The sequence below is a fragment of the Canis aureus genome, chromosome 1, assembly GCF_053574225.1.
Source record: "Canis aureus isolate CA01 chromosome 1, VMU_Caureus_v.1.0, whole genome shotgun sequence".
NCBI lineage: Eukaryota > Metazoa > Chordata > Mammalia > Carnivora > Canidae > Canis > Canis aureus.
Window position 1 is genome coordinate 2,065,146 of NC_135611.1, and position 15,771 is coordinate 2,080,916.

General features: G+C 49.9%; 1 long non-coding RNA gene across 1 annotated transcript; it reads right to left on the minus strand.

The window, feature by feature from the left end:
- Positions 1-5,530: 5,530 nt before the first annotated feature.
- On the minus strand, positions 5,531-11,354 carry LOC144322445 (uncharacterized). Its single transcript, XR_013388105.1, has 3 exons — positions 11,081-11,354; positions 9,854-10,088; positions 5,531-5,959 (listed from the first exon to the last, which is right to left on the minus strand). It is a non-coding gene; the product is annotated as an uncharacterized LOC144322445 (long non-coding RNA).
- Between the last annotated feature and the right edge of the window lie 4,417 nt (positions 11,355-15,771).

The window sequence follows — 15,771 nt, forward strand, 5'->3', positions numbered from 1 at the left end:
CTTCAGTTTTTAACCATCAAATAGGATGTCAGCTGCAAGTTTTTCATAGGTGACCTTTATCAAGTTGAGGAGGATACCTTTTATTCCTTTTTATTCCTAGTTTTTTCAATGTTTTTATCATAAAAATGTCTTGAATTTGTCAAACACTATTTTTGCATCTATTAAGAGGATCATGTGGTTTTGTCTTTTAGTTTATAATAGGGGGTATTACATTGATTGGTTTTCATATGTGAACCAACCTTGAATTCCTGGGATAAATCCTCTTTGCGGTTTGATGCTGTTTCCATATTGCAGGATTTGGTTTGGCAGTAATACTCTTTGGGTGTTCCAACGGTATTCATAACGAGTGTTGACTGGTCTGTGGTTTTCTTTCTTTGATGTCTTTGTCTGGTTCTGGGACCAGGGTAATGCTGGCCTTCTAGAGTGAATTGAGCTTTACCTCCTCTTCTGTGTTGTTTCTAAATGACTGGTGTTAGTTCTGTAGATGTTCAGTAGACACCATCAATGTAGCCATCTGAGCCAGGGTTTTTCTCTGTGGAGAGTTTATTATTATTAGTTCAATCTCTCTATTTAGTAGAGAGCTCTGCTGAGATTTTCAACTCCTGGCATCATTTGTGTCTCTCCAGGAATTGATCCATTTCATGTAGGTCATCTAAGTTTTTGGCATACAGTTGTTCATAGGATTCCTTGAATCCTGTGTGTTTCTATAAGGCAGGCAGTGCTGTTTCCTCTTTCATTCCTGATTTTAGTAATTTAAATCTTCTCTATTTTTTTCAGCCCCTCTAAAGATTTGTCAGTTTTATTGACCTTTTCAAAGAATTAGCCTTTTAAAAATAAGCTTTAGTTTTTTCTTTTTACTGTCATTCTAGTCTGTATTTTCTTATTTCCCTTCTTATCTCTATTACTTTCTTCTCTCCATTTCTTTGGGTTTACTTTCTTCCTCTTCTTTTTCTTTTAAGATTTTATTAATTATTCACGAGACACACACACATACACACACACACACACACAGAGAGAGAGAGAGAGAGAGAGAGAGAGAGAGGCAGAGGGAGAAGCAGGCTCCATACAGGGAGCCTGATGTGGGACTCAATCCTGGGACTCCAGGATCACACCCTGGGCCAAAGGCAGGCGCTAAACTGCTGAGACACCCAGGGATACCCTTTATTCTTCTTTTTATAGTTTCCCAACTAAGTTGAGACTAAGTTGTTGATTTTAGATGTTTTACGTTGCATTCGCAGCTGTGCATTTCTGGCCACAGCTTTTATGGCATCATGTAAATTCTGTCAGTTGTGGTTTTCATTTTCATTCTTCTTAAAGTGTATTCTGGTTTCTATTGTGAATTCTTCTTTGATTCATTGGTTGTTTAGGAATGTGTTGTTTCACTTCCTTGTATTGAAAATTTCCCCAATCTCCTGTTTTTTATTTTTAACTTTATTCCACAGTGCTCAGGGAACATGCTTTGTATGGTTTCAATACTTTTAGATGAATTGAGACCTGTTCCATGGCCTGACATTTGGTCTGTCTGGGAAGATGTTCCAAGTGCAGGTGGGAGGATGTACACTCTGCTGCTTTTGGGTGGTGTGTTCTGTGCATGTGTGGGGTCCAGTCAGTTCTCGGTGTTGTTCAGGTCTCCCATTTCCTTGTCATTTCCTCCCATTTCCGGGTTGTCACACACACCACTGAAGGCTGGGGATTGAAACCTCCAACTATGGGGGTTTAATTGTCTATTTCTCCCTTCAATTCTGTCAGTCTCTGCTTCACATATTTGGGGGTTCTGTTGTTAGGTGCATGTATGTTTATAATATTTATGTCTTCTTTATGGATTGACATTTTTATCATTGTAGAATATCTTTCTTTGTCTTTAGTAACAATAATTGTCCTGTAGTCTATTTTGTCTGATATTTGTAGAATTACTCCAGCTTTCATTTTTGTTTAACATCTGCATGGTATATCTTTCTTCCCATCCTGTTTACTTTCAATTTATTTGTATCTTTGATCTAAAGTGTGTCTCTTGTAGACAGTATACAGCTGGATCCTGTTTTTTTTTTTTTTAGTCCTTCCTGCCAATCTCTGTCTCCTAATTGGAGTGCTTTATCCATTGACATTTAATTCAGTTACTGATAAGGTTGGATTTATGCATACCATTTTGCTAGTCGTTTTCTGTGTGTCTTGTCTACCTTAAAACCAACTTAATTTATTTGTGATTGAAACTAAGTTGGTTATTAATTTGAACTAATTTTTTTTATCAGTTAAGACATGAATTAGAATCCCTAGGGCAGCCAATAAGAAAATGACTAAAATTTTTTCTTAAAGGGAAAGAAATTAAAATGATACACAAGAAAATATTTGTTTGGCTCCCCAAAAGCCAGCAAAATAGGAATATAGGAACAAAAATAAAACCTTTATAAGACTGACTTAGTTTCAGTTGTATACAAAAGCCTTACCCTTTCCTTCACCCTCCCTTTTTCATACAAATTGTGCCTTTATGCAGTGTGCCCACCATCACAGTTCTGATTACTGCTTTATGCAGTTGTCTTTTAAATCCAATAAGGAAGGAACAGTGCTACAAGAGAAGCCACACAGACCCCAGCGGTGGAGGAGATGTACACACTGGGGAGTGACAAGTCAGGTCATACACAGCCGGGCTCACACGTGGGGCAGCGACCAGACAGGTCAGATAACAGTAGTTCTCTGGGAATGAGGTTTTAAGAGGGCTCCCCTCCGTGCTGTTTCCCACCCCGACTGCAGGCTGTAGAGCTGGCAGGAGGCTGGGGATAGGGTCCATTACAGTGGTTTTCCCCCAATCCATGCCTCCTGTTCCTGCAAACTTTTGCTTCATTCCGAGTTCTCAAAAAACATTCTGACACCTTTTGGTAGCTTTCTCATTGCTCTTACAGATGAAATGAGTTTGGAGGTGATTATGCTGCCATTTGCACTGACGTTAGAGGTCTATGTGGGTTTAGGGTGGCTGACCCCACTGCCCTGGCTCCAGGAGGGAGCATTGGACCCAACCCCGGGCTGTGGATGTTGAGAGGTTGGTTCAGAGGTGGGCCACAGGCCACATGGCATGGCCTAGGCAAAGCCAGCCCACCCCGGCTTCTTCAGAACCTTTGGGAAACAGACACACTTTCTCCTTAAGTTGCTAAGATGATGATTGTGAGCCCTCCGGAATGGGAGAGCACTGCCCACGGAGGTGACCACACAGGGGAAGCCAGAACCCTATGTGCAGAAAGACCATGTCCTGAAGACCCTGAGCCCTTGACCTAGCAGTGCCTGAGTTTCTGGTCACCTGGAGGTCTTGTCCTTCCTTGGTGAGTGGCAGTGTGCAGTACTGCCTGTGACTTCACTTCTGAGCTGTGTGCTTTGCTGGGACCAAGCCCACAAAAGAGAAATGGTCAGGCCATCTCGCAGGCCCTAAAACTGGTCTGGGTCAGATTCAATATGGTGAGTTCAGCCTGAGTGGGTGCATTTCTCATGCTAACCTCCCATGCTCCCAGGTTCATGCTAAAGCAGATTCAGTGAGAATGATTATGTATCAACATCTGCAACTGTTATTTATCACTTCCATTGCAAATGACAAAAACATTAGCATTTCCATTTACTAATCTTCCTATGGTCTGGGACTTTGGGCACTGATTACCGGAAAGACAAATGCTTTTCTTAACTTCAGATGTCCACGCACATGAGGCCCAGCTCAAATGCCAGAACCACGTTCTAAGTAAACCTTATAGTGAGAATAATAGACCTGCAACCTTGTGCTTTAAGTGTACGGAGAATTTTCACTGTGGTGAGACGTAGCCCGGGTGGAAATTATGACTTAAATAATTCCTCATAATGTGGTGCAGCACATATCGCTTTAGATTATCCTATTAATCTTTCCTCCCTAATGCTTCCTTTGTTTATACATCTTCTTGTTGGGTTGTTACCTTTACAACGTGACCACGCTGTGTGGCCTCTCGTATAAAGCAGCTGAAAGACTCTAATTTTAGAATAAATGGCTAAGAGAATGGATTCTGTGTTCACTTACTTTTAAGTAAACTCTGATTATCCGGATTGACTACACCACCACCATCCTTGTGAATGGAGCTCTTTTGTGTAACATTTATGATACCTCATGCGGAGTAAGGTCATGCTTTAGTGTAACCGGATACCCTGTGTTAAAGTGCCCAAATTAACCAATTCCTGAAAGCTACACCAGGAACAATTTTCAGATGGCTTGTTGGGCATGAAGAGGGTGCACACAAATCACTCGTGAGTAGGAAGTGTGTGTTTTAGGCCTCACTGCAAATTTACCACCATCTTCATGGAGGCTTCTGACTGTGCAAACAAGGTACATTCCTGGTGTTTTACAGGTACAGTGAGTCTGCAATTCATATTCAGTGGATGCTATGAGAGAGAGACTGCTAGACGCCATCTTCACTTGGAAAATCGAGGCTACATATGCCAGAATAACTCTTTGGGTGACTCTCATGACATTCTTATAGATTCCTTTCAAATCTTTCATATATAAATTGCTAATTTGAGAAAATTCAGGACAGTTGGATTTTTTCATTTTTTATTTTAAAGTAAAATGAGGGTGCTGGCCTGTGAGTCTGATTAGAGCAAAGGAATTTTGTGGATTGCTCTCTGGGGCACCTCTGTGTCCTGGGTCTGGGGAGTGGGTGTCCTGGGGGCAGTGAGGCCAGGTTCCCACAAGCAAAGCCCATTCTTGGAAGAACTGTGTGCTCCCTTGAGAGACCTCTCAGTGGAAGTCCCTCCACGGCTGCTACCCTGCCGGCTGTCTTCTTCCCAAGGAGCACCTGCTCCTGCTAAGGCAAGAAGGTAAGGGGTTTAGGGTAAGACGAGGCACTGCAAGTCTGGTGTTTCCACAACTGAGAGCCCCTCCGAGATGTTCTCAGCATAAATATTTAATCTGCTTCATCCACCCTGCCATGAATATTCGTTTCCGTTCAGGGAGCAACACTGAGTTATTGGAATGTCTCTCTGACACTTGATCCCTGGCCTCAGGGGCTGATGCTCACTGCCTGGCCCGTCAGAGGCTGAGGCATCATGGGTGGTCTCTGGGCACCCAGCTCATCTGTCAAGCACTGGGCATGGGACAAATGAGGGTGGAAGCCGCAGTGGACAGCTCTGGGTGGACGGCCAGTCCACTTCAGGAGCTGCCTTTCTAAGTCACTGGCTGGTTTTCTTCTGTTAAGATTTTATTTATCTGAGTAAGAGAGAGAAAGAGAGAGAGAGAGAGAGAGTGAGCAAGGGCAGGGCAAGGGGCAGAGGGAGAAGCAGACTCTCTGCTGAGCAGGGAGCCCAGCGGAAGACTTGATTCCAGGACCCCAGGATCATGACCTGAGCTGAAGGCGGATGCTCCACCGACAGCCCCCCAGACGCCCGTTTTCTTCTGTTTTAAAGGAAATGTGAGTCCATCGCCAGCCCTAGCAGCCTGTCCTGGTTCTGCTCTTTACAAACCAGCTGGGGCACATCGCCCCTGCCCCACCATGGCCCCCATGGCCCCCACAGCCCCCACGGCCCCCATGGTCTCCATGGCCTGCCGTACTGGAAACTGAGGGAGGGCCCAGTGTGTCCACTGGCACAGAAGTGCACTGTGAGAGGGAACGAGAAGCCTTTGAGCACATGCATGCCATCGGGTTGGACGTGTACTGTAGGGTGGCACGCTTCATCTCCAGACCCCACATGCTTCCGAGTAGGGAGGAAGAGCCGTGCCATGAGAAGTTCAGAATCCTTTTCTGGAAAACCTCGGTGCTTCCTTCTGGGTTCCATGATTGCGTCTTCTAGAGAAGACTGTCGCCATTCGTCACATGTACATCACTCCTGTTGATTTTTTTGTTATTTAGATGATTATTCTTAGTCTTGCTGAAGAATAGGATGATTTGGTTGGCAGCAGAAAGTAGAATCGTTTTGTTTCTCACCACGGGATGAGTAAAATTGACAACCTCCTCCATTCCTGCTAGGTCATAATTAGAAATTAGCGCTGCATCAGACTGTTCGCTACAGCTGTAAACTCTGGCAGAAGAAGTGACAAACACCTCAAAACTCTGTCAGTGACTGAATTCACCATATATTTTTTTTTAAATGGTCTCGGCTTACTTTTGCCTCCTGTCAGAGACACATGAACAGAATTTGTGGATTTTTAAATAGTTCTTGAAGTATTTAAAAATTGCCCTCTTTTTAACGGGGAAAAATATTAATCTCAACTTGTTCTTGGAATCTTTCCATTTTTGGGTTTAGACATACTTGTTGTTTTTTTTTTATCCTCAAAGCCAATTTTTTTTTTTTTATAAAATTATCATGATGGGCATAAAGGGCACAGGTGAGAGTTTGATGTTGGTAATCACGTGTGCTGTATCTGAGCGTGTAACCACAGCAAACTGGGTCTGCTCACATAAATACACGTACGTGGCTGGTTGGCACTATTGCCAAAAACATTCTGACTGTGTATGCAATTTGTCAAAACAATTCTGAGGCTTGCATGAATATTTGGATCATGAATATTCGGATGTTTCCATAAGCTTTTGTTGTCTGATACATGGCATTTGGGTGGAAGTTTAGTTCATTGTGAGTTTTTAAATTATAGGTTTAGCAAAAATTTTACATTATTTTTCACTAGGAATTATGTGATTAGATGCGGGGCTTTATACAACATGATAAATTTTAAGCAGTTATTTGAAAACTCTGCATTCAGTCAAAATAGCCTTTTGGGTACTGATTTAGACAATTGTGAGGAACGCTAAACGTCACTCACTGGCTCATGTTTAGAAGCAGCTTTAGGGAGGCAATGAGAGGCATGTGTTCACGGTTGGCACCGGCCTTCAAGGTCACACTCCGGTGCACTTTGCCTTGACCACATGGGTCATGAGAGGGGTCTGCTGGGCATGAAAGAACTCCCTGCTGCTGGGTCCCTATGACCAGCCTCTGTCATTGCTGGGCCAGTGCAAACTTGGGGGTTTCCCCCTGAGGAAGCTCCAGGTTATTTTCTCTGAGGGGTTATCATTTGGGTGCCTGTCACGAAGTAGGAGGCATGCCTGCAGGTGGTGTGATGCTTTCCAAGAGCCGAGTGCACTGGGGGCCCATGGCCATGACCCTCCTCTGCAGCCCTATTGTGGGTCAGGCCTGGATCAGGGGCATGACGGTCCAGGGGCACGACGGTCCAGGGGCACAACGGTCCAGGGGCCCTGCTCTCCCTAGAATGCGCCTGAATGGAGATGACTCCTGCCCCCACGAAACTAACGGCTGACTGCAGCAGGTCAGATGAGGGCAAATGACGCAAGGACAGACCTCCCGAAGGCCAGCCCTGTGGCTACGGCTCATCTTGCAGACCACTTTCTCCGTCCTCGGGAGCTGCTCCCAGGTTCTGGGCTGTGGGAGCCCTGGGCTGGCAGAAGGGGCTGTGTTGGGAGGGAACTTGCGACACTGGCCTAATGCCGGGGACGCTGCTGGAGGATGCTGGTCTCACGTGGCCTCATGTGGAGTCCTGGGTCCCCCTGGCTGGTCATTGGGTGTGAGGAAGGCCTGGGGAGTGAAGGTGGGTGTAAGATCTCCTCTGTGCTAGGGGGACGGGGCTTCCAGTTCCCTGAAGTCCCTGGAGACATCGGGGCCTTCCGTGGTCACACAATCGCCTCTGAGAGCCCATGCTGTCCCTTGGGGTCAGCAGGCGGGACCCAGAGTCCCGGGCCCAAACTGTGCAGTGTCTCAGAGCAGAGCTTGGCTGCAGAGAGTGTAGACCTGGGAAGGGGCCCCTTGCCCCAAAGCTGTGAGTGGGGATGGGGTCTGGACTCCTGCCCCAGGCAGGAAAACCTGTTCCACAGCTGCCCAGCACAGCTCCACTACCACCCTGGCCTTGCGGGCAGAAGGCGCTCCCCACATGAGGCCTTGGGTGCCTGGGGGTCAGGCATGGCCTCCCGCCACCAGACAGCCATTGCTTTGGGTAAGATAAGGCATTTAGTCATTTGTCACGATGATACACGTCCTGATGACATGGGCGGGCCGGCCTCTGAACACTGCCAACAGCCCCACTGGGGCCTGGCGCCCAAGCGAGCGGCGGCCCACCCACCTGGAGCAGGGAAGGCGACACCTGACGGGGGAACCTCGCTCGCACATGATTGATCTGCTCGTAACAAAGCTAATAATTACCCAGCTCTTCATTTCCATCAGTCTTTGTAACATGAAATTTCCCTCAGTGTGAGTGGCCAGGGCCCGCGGGGGTAGATTGGCGCACAGAGCCGCTAAGCGGCAGGTGCTGAGTGCTCCCCGCCTTCCCCCTGCAGGTATTTCCTGGAGACAAACAGCCACACATGCGCTCCGTTGCAAATAATCTGGTTTCATTTTGATGTATTTTTAAAATCCACTCACTTTTAGGAAATCTTAATGTTTGAAATTACTTTTTTATCCTCATTTGCACACGTGTTTTCCCACATACATTTCAGTGTCATGATTTTATTTCAGGAGACCTAAGTGTATGTCAGCGTTAGAGCGTTTGCCTGAGCGGTGGCCGCAGCGGGTCCCTGGCCAAGGTTCATCTCCACCTTCTTCCTCTTGCTCCTGCTGTCTCAACAGAGCTACCGTGTCACAATCTGGAACCCTACACCTACCTTGTCAAGACGGAAAGGCCTTTAGTGCACTGGACTAACACAAATATCTTTTAATTCATATATTTGAAAGGGATTTTATTGCCTAAAAGAAAAGCTGAGAAAGGAACTCTTGGTCTTGCTGCTGGGATTTGGTGATGTGTGGTGAGGCTTGGTGGGGTTTGGTGTAATTTGGCGGGTTTGATGGGGTTTGGCGGGGTCTGGCGGAGTTCGATAGGGTTTGGTAGGCTTTTGTTGGGTTCTGGTAGAATTTGGTGAGGTTTGGTGGAATTTGGGGGGGTTTGATGGGGTTTGGTGGAATTTGGCGGGGTTTGGTGGGGCTTAGTGAGGTTTAGTGAGATTTGGGAGTGTTCAGTGGAATTTGGTGGGCTTGACGGGGATCAGGTGGGATTTGGTGAGGTTTGGTGGGACTTGATGGGGTTTGGTGGGTTTAGTGAGGTTCAGCAGGGATTGGAGTTTGGTGGGGTTTGGTGAGGTTTAGTGGGGTTTGATGGAGTTTGGTAGACACATGTGGACTCATACAGTCACACACTGACAACTCTCACACACTGACACACCCACACTACATTCACCTTCCCCCTTCCCCAGACTAGCAGGAGCCACCAGTGTTTCCTCCCAGCCCCTGACAATTAAAGTCTCCTGAAGTGCTTGTTAAACATCAAAGTGCAGCTTCCAGGGTCTCTGAATCCGCAAGTCTAGACAAGGCCCAGGCACACACCTTGATAAAATAACCCAGGTAACATGGCTTTTCCGGCTGGAGCTGGCCTGACAACGCCAGGAGGTCCTCTGGTCCCTGTGGCTGGTGTGCTCACACAGAGGAGCTGGCAAGCTGCTTCTCGCTCAGGTCATCGGCTGAGTTTGCACGTTTTGCTGTAGGATTTGTTCCCATGCCTGCATCCTCTGGTGCACTACCTGCCAAGCTAGGGCTGGGTCCTTAGACATCGTTGAGTGGCTGAGTGACTGCCTCAGAAGGAATGGGGCCATTAAGAGGTTATTTCAACCCTTCTTGTGTCTTCACCCTCAACGCCCGAGTACCGGGAGTTCTGCTGTTTTGTAAGAACTCCCCACTCCAGCCTGTCATGTGTGGTCCTGGCAGCCCTGTGTGACCCCTGAGGGGGTCCTGGCTGCCTTCTCCCTGGGCTTCTCCTGTCCTATCTCTTGGCCATGCATCTCCTCAGTTTGGAAACCTCCCACACCCATCAGGGTCCTGGAGACTGAAGCAGGAGCCCCCAGAAACCTTCCCCATGACTCACCTGTTTCTGTGAGCTGGGTCCACTCTTCATCTTTGTGCTGTGCACCTTGAATAGAATGTCTCTCTTTCAGAGAATACGGATTTGACTTTCAGAACTCAGTAGAGGCACCACCTGCCCTGGGGGGCCCGACACCCTGGACCCGCCTCTGCGCACCATCCTCCTTGGCTTCCGAGCTGGTGACAAGGTTCCCCACAGCCCGCCTCAGCTTTAGTGTTTGTGTTTTATTCTCAGACCCCTGTCGTGACAATGAGGCATCTCTTAAGATCTTGAAAATCAGGAGAACAACATTGGCTTTTGAATTTAAATGTGTACATTAATTCATAATTGATCATCAGATCCAAGATTTATAAAGACAGCTTAAAGAAACAGAATGGCTCCCAAGTGACAAAACTGAGCTGTAAGCAGATTGAAGGCATTCGCTTCGTTTAGGAAAGACTGTCTATTTAAGGGGGGTTGGTCAGCTTAGAAAATGAGGAAGGAAGTAGTGGCGCTGCTGTGGACAGGCGTTCTGTCTCCCTTCACAGCATACTCACCGCCTGGGGGTCCTTGGCACCTCTGAGCCACGCTGCCCGTGGGGCGACCCCAGGGTGATGGCTCCTGCCAAGTGTGCTTGTGCTCTATAGCTGTCTCTCCATGCACCTTGCAGCTTCCCCACTGTCATTATGGGACTTTGTCAGATGACTCATCCATCTGATTGACCAGGACATGTCATCTGTTACTAAAATGGCCTGAACTCCCCATTTTGTTCTGGCTTCACATTCAGCTCCATTCTCTTGTGGGCTCTGGGTCCCGTTTCAGTGGCTCTCCCCCTTGGCACTCAGTAATGGGACTCAAGTCTGGATTTTCATCTGTGGTAGACAGCAGGGAGTCATCCTCCTACTTCCACCGAAATGCTCCTGCTTCCATCAAGTAGAAGTAACGATGCCTTCCTTCGAGCCAGCTCTGGCCTCCTCTGGCTGTGGCTGGCCGTAAAACAGACATGGCACAAAGCTCCTGGCACTGCTGGGTGCACTGGGGTCAGCCTGCTCCAGGGAAGTTCACGAAAGTCTGTGGAGTGAGCCCCAGCCCCACCCGATGCCTTGGGGCCCATGGAGCCGTGGAGGCTCAGGGCCTGCTCACCAGACAGGGGTCCCAGTGGGAAGGGTGAATGGGGGTGAGTGAGATAGGAACTGGGTCTTAAAGAAAGCGATAACCTTGGCAAATGGAGAGGAAAGATAGATGACTAACCTGTGCAGAGACACAGTTGCAGAGCTGAGCAAAGGAGGGACGAGGTGGAGGACACTCTGAAGAGTGGTTTGAATATGAACAGACATGGAAATGCACTTGGTCGGCAAATAAGGAAGCTTCCTGCGTGGAGTCAGTTCTTCCTGGATGTGGTGGGCTTCTTTCATGATCATGAAAACCGAGCCAAAGCCTCACACTGGAAGTATTGACGCTCATCTCTCGTTACGCCTTCCAGTTATTGGGCAATCCCCATGCAACAAAGGGCCCTTTCAGATGAAAAGAAACAGCAACTGATGTCAGATGATGAGCATCTCCTCCTCAGGCCCTCTCTGACTTACATGTCCAGACTGGAATGACAAACAGAAAAAATCCCAAGTAGGTATAAAGTAAGAGTTACATACTGAAGCGGAATAAAGCCTGGGTCCGGAGTAGCAATTCCAATATGTTTATAGGGCATCAAACACCTGCAGGGCACATTGGCTTCTGAGGGTGTTCCTTAGATGGATAAGGCACGTTTTCATGGAGTCCTTCAGTTTGGGGATGGTTTTTAAAGATTTTATTTATTTATTTATGAGAGATACACAGAGAGGCAGAGACACAGGCAGAGGGAGATGCAGGTTCCCTGCGGGGAGCTCGATGTGGGACTCGATCCCAGGACCCCAGGATCACGCCCAGAGCCGAAGACAGACACTCAACCACTGAGCCACTCAGGCATCCCAGTTTGGGGATGATTATCCATGTTTGTACAGGAAGAAAAAGTCTCACAAAGCCCTCTTGTTTGGATGTTCTTCCGTTACTTGAAATTCATCATGTCCAATGGCTGGAGCAGGTCCCTGTCCTGAGGCTGCTTCTCATGGCTGAGCGAGGCTGAGGGCAGGTGCCTACACACCAAGCAGGGCCAGCCTGTGTCTCATGGACAGTCGACTCCTGAAAGTGTGACGTGGACATGGGGTATATTGTGGAATGAGCTGGGAGTGCACTGCACACCTGTGTCTACCCCTCAGGTTGAAGGTAATAGGCTTTATAATTTTTTCATTATTATTGGTATTGCAGAACCAATCAATACTAATTTTGAATCTCAGTCAATACACTAAATGCCAAAACAGAGCTCTTCTTGCAGCAAATGGTCACTAGAAATCTGGCAGACGCATGTAGAGAGACAATACTCCTGACTTTGGGGAATATCCCAGCAAGCAAACTAAGTGAAAGTCTGGTTTGACGAAGGCCCAGAGGGCACGTGTTTATTTAACCCAGATTAGGCACCAGCTGCATGCCTGGTGCTGTACTGTTAGTGAAGATTACTTGGGCCAGACTCTGTGTTGGGTGGGAAACTACAGTTTTAATGTAGGGAACGTGAACTTTGGCCTTGGAAGGGATTGCTAGACCTTGCCAACCGTGAAAGGCACCCATGGAGTGGGTTCTCCTGCTGGGCACAGGGCTGTCAGCCTCGTCACATGAGCTCCACTGGGAGAACGCACACGGCCTTTGTGCTGAATCCTTGCCCCAAAGACAACTTGATATGAGAGCGAGCTCAGTTCTTTGGGTTCTGAATGCCAGTAGCCATGCATTCTCTCCAGAGCTTGACAGATAAGCAGAAAATGCACGCTGTCGCTTTTTCCAATGTGGGACATTCATGAGGGTTTTGTAAGCCCACAGGCAGCCAGGCAGTCAGTGAGGCAGGGACACAGGGAGCACGCCCTTGGCCGTGAGCTCCTGGAAAGGACGAGAAAGTTCAGTAAATGCTCACCGCCCTTGGGGAAAATTTTACTGCAGACCCATCAAACCCAACCTGTCTGGAAGCCCGACCTGACCCTATTCACGGGCCTCCCCTCTGACCTTACCTGCGACTGGTAGGAACCGATTCCGAAGGCTCTAAAATAATCTTGGTACATTGTTTCAATCGTTACGGTGTGTCCCGGGGGTCTGTATCCTGTCCTTGTGGAGGCGAGCCCCCCATGCAGGCCCCAGGGCCCCCAAGTGTCACCTGCGGGGCTGGCCTGGGGAGTGGTGCTGAGTCCTGGGGCCACCGGCTGGGGTGGCGCTGACAAGGCCATGCTGCTGCTGACGCTTGGGACCTCAGCATCACTTGGCTCACCAGCCGGCCCTGCAGCTAGAGAACCTTTCAGCAACAGAGGCCACTGTTCCCCAGCTGGCCCTTCAGCGCGAGGTGCAGAAACTCTGGGCATCGGGGAAGCTGCAGCTTGGATGCAGCTGCCCTCCCAAAGGGGCGGGGCTGCCGCTGCCTATCCCTTGACCCCCCATCCTTGGGGATGCCACGAACCAGCCACTTGCTGTGTTCATGGGTGACAGGCTACTTTGGACGGTCAGACACACATCTGTGTTTGTGCTGAGCTCTTTTACTCTCTGGTGGTGGAACCGACACCTCTGACACCATCCAACAGAGACAGTAATTACCCAGGAAGCAGACAGCAGCAAACCCTGCCTCCCACTTTCTCTTCATGGGTGGGGGACATGATGGCTGCGTGGCCTTCCCTCCTTCTTTCCCTTGGAGTGTGCAGCTTGCGGCTCTGCGTGCACCCTTCTGGGCTCAGGCCGTGGCAGGGAAAAAACTGGTTGTTCCAGTGAATCGACCTCCCGCGCGGAGGTACCTATGTCATTGCCAGAAGAACCCACTATCCCCCAGAGTCTCGCCGGTGTCGTTTGTGTGGGGCTGGAACACTGGTGTAGGTCCCCCCAGCTGTCTCAGGCGGTGGGCGCTGCCTCGGTGCCGACCAGGCTCTTTCCCTCAGGTGCCAGCGGCGAGGTGAGCCACGTGTCAGGCCACAAAGCCCTGAGGCCTGGCCGCCGGCTCGGAGCCCCGGACACACAGCCTGTGCGGCCTGCCCGGTGCCCACCACCAGCCCTGGAGCCTGCTGTCCCCTCGGCATCGCGGACTCAGGCCTCCTCCTGCGCTCACAGCCTCCGTCCTCTCCAGCCACTCGACTGTCAGCGAGCGACCTGAGGCAGGAAAGAGGAGAGTTTGCACAAGGGCCGTGGCCACAGCGGTGAGCAGGCCCACGTCGGGGCTGAGCAGAGACAAGCGGCTCGTCAGGCGAAAAGTGGGAAGGGAAAGAGTGGGCGTCTCTGCGTTTCTACTCTTCAATTTTCCACAAATATGGTAGAGTTTCATGCAATTTTGTGCTTTGAAACATGTAATTTCTGTCTAAGATATTATGCAAATAGAGACTTCTGTGGCAGCTGACAAGTTTCACGGTCCCCCTCCTCCCCAGGCCCCCTCCCTGCCTTGTCTTGATTCCTCTGGGTGTCCCTGTGGCCTTCTCTTCTGTCCTCGGCCCCGCCCCTCCTCCGGGTCCACATCCCGTCCCGCCTGCTCCTGGCCTCCAACGCCTGCCACCTGGTGTCCCCTGGCTGCTGGGGCCACGAGGGGAAGCTGGGGAGCAGCCTCACCCGGCTGTGTCTCCTACTAACCACCCTGTTACTGATGGGGAGGCAGCAGGCTCCAGGTTAGACTCTGAACCACCAGGTGATCATGATCCCACGCAGCTACTGCAGCCGTATCCCAGGCGCCCACACCACGGGCCTTAATCATCCTGTCACTTCCTAGTGGGGCCACATGCGTGTGTCCATCATGGCACATGGTTGGTTGCATGGCCCATTGGTGTGCTGGTGGAGGGTGGGCCTGTGAAGCCTCTTGCTCAGCAAGGACTGTCCACAGCGTGGCCGGGAGGAGGTCCAGGGCTCAGGGCAGGGGTCTCGCCTGGGTCAGACCAACAGGCCATCCCAGCTGCTCCGTGAAGGCGACCAGAGCAGGCCTGTCACTGGTCCCCGGGCTCTGGCCTCCTGCCGCAGGGTGCACCGAGGGCGGCTGGCAAGTCACTGGCCCCTCTTCCCAGTTCTCCATTCTGCTCTCAGCACTGCTCTCTATCATCCCTCTGGGCCCTTGAGTCCTCTTGTCTCCTCTGGAAGCCGAGGGACTCTGCAGGTGCCTTGTTGGGGTGTCTCTGAAACTGCATGAAGGGAGGGCCCGAGCTTTACCCAAAGCAACTGTGTGCCTCCTGTCAAGTCCATCCACATGTTGCCCTCTTGCCGTGTGACTCCCGTGTCTCCTGTAGCAGCTTCCACCGCATTAGTACCAATGTGCTGCTTCACGTCTGTAGCTGACACGTCTGATGTGGGAAGCCCAGGCCCCAGGGAGGGTGTCCGCTGGGCTGGTACCTCCTGGCTGCTACAGGGCAGGGCCGCTCCTGGCTCCTGTGAGCACCTCCCGTGCTCACCTCGCATCTCCTCCATCCTCACAGCCGGCAATGGCAGGTTGCTTCACATACGGCATCTCTGACAGTCCCTCCTTCCTTCTTCTTCAGTCTGAAGGACTCTCACTGCCGGGTAGGCCCCCACCCACCTTGGAATCCAGGAGAACCCCCTCAGTACCAGGTCATCTGGTGGACATGCTTAATTCTGTCCACAGCCCCAGTCCCCTGGCCACTCGCAGGTTCAGGGATGACGGTGTGAGCATCACTGAGGACCAACGTTCTGCACGTTTGCTCAGAACAGTCAGGCTTTTTGTGTTGTGCCAGACAGGGCTCACTCTTCCCTGGCTGCCCCTCAGGGTGTGGCTGGCAGGGGTGGAGGAATGGAGCAATGGTACAGCACCAAATTAGCGTTAAAATCTTGACACCTTACACACATTTTTAAAATGAAAGTCACACTCCACAGGGACATATTATAAATTTTAC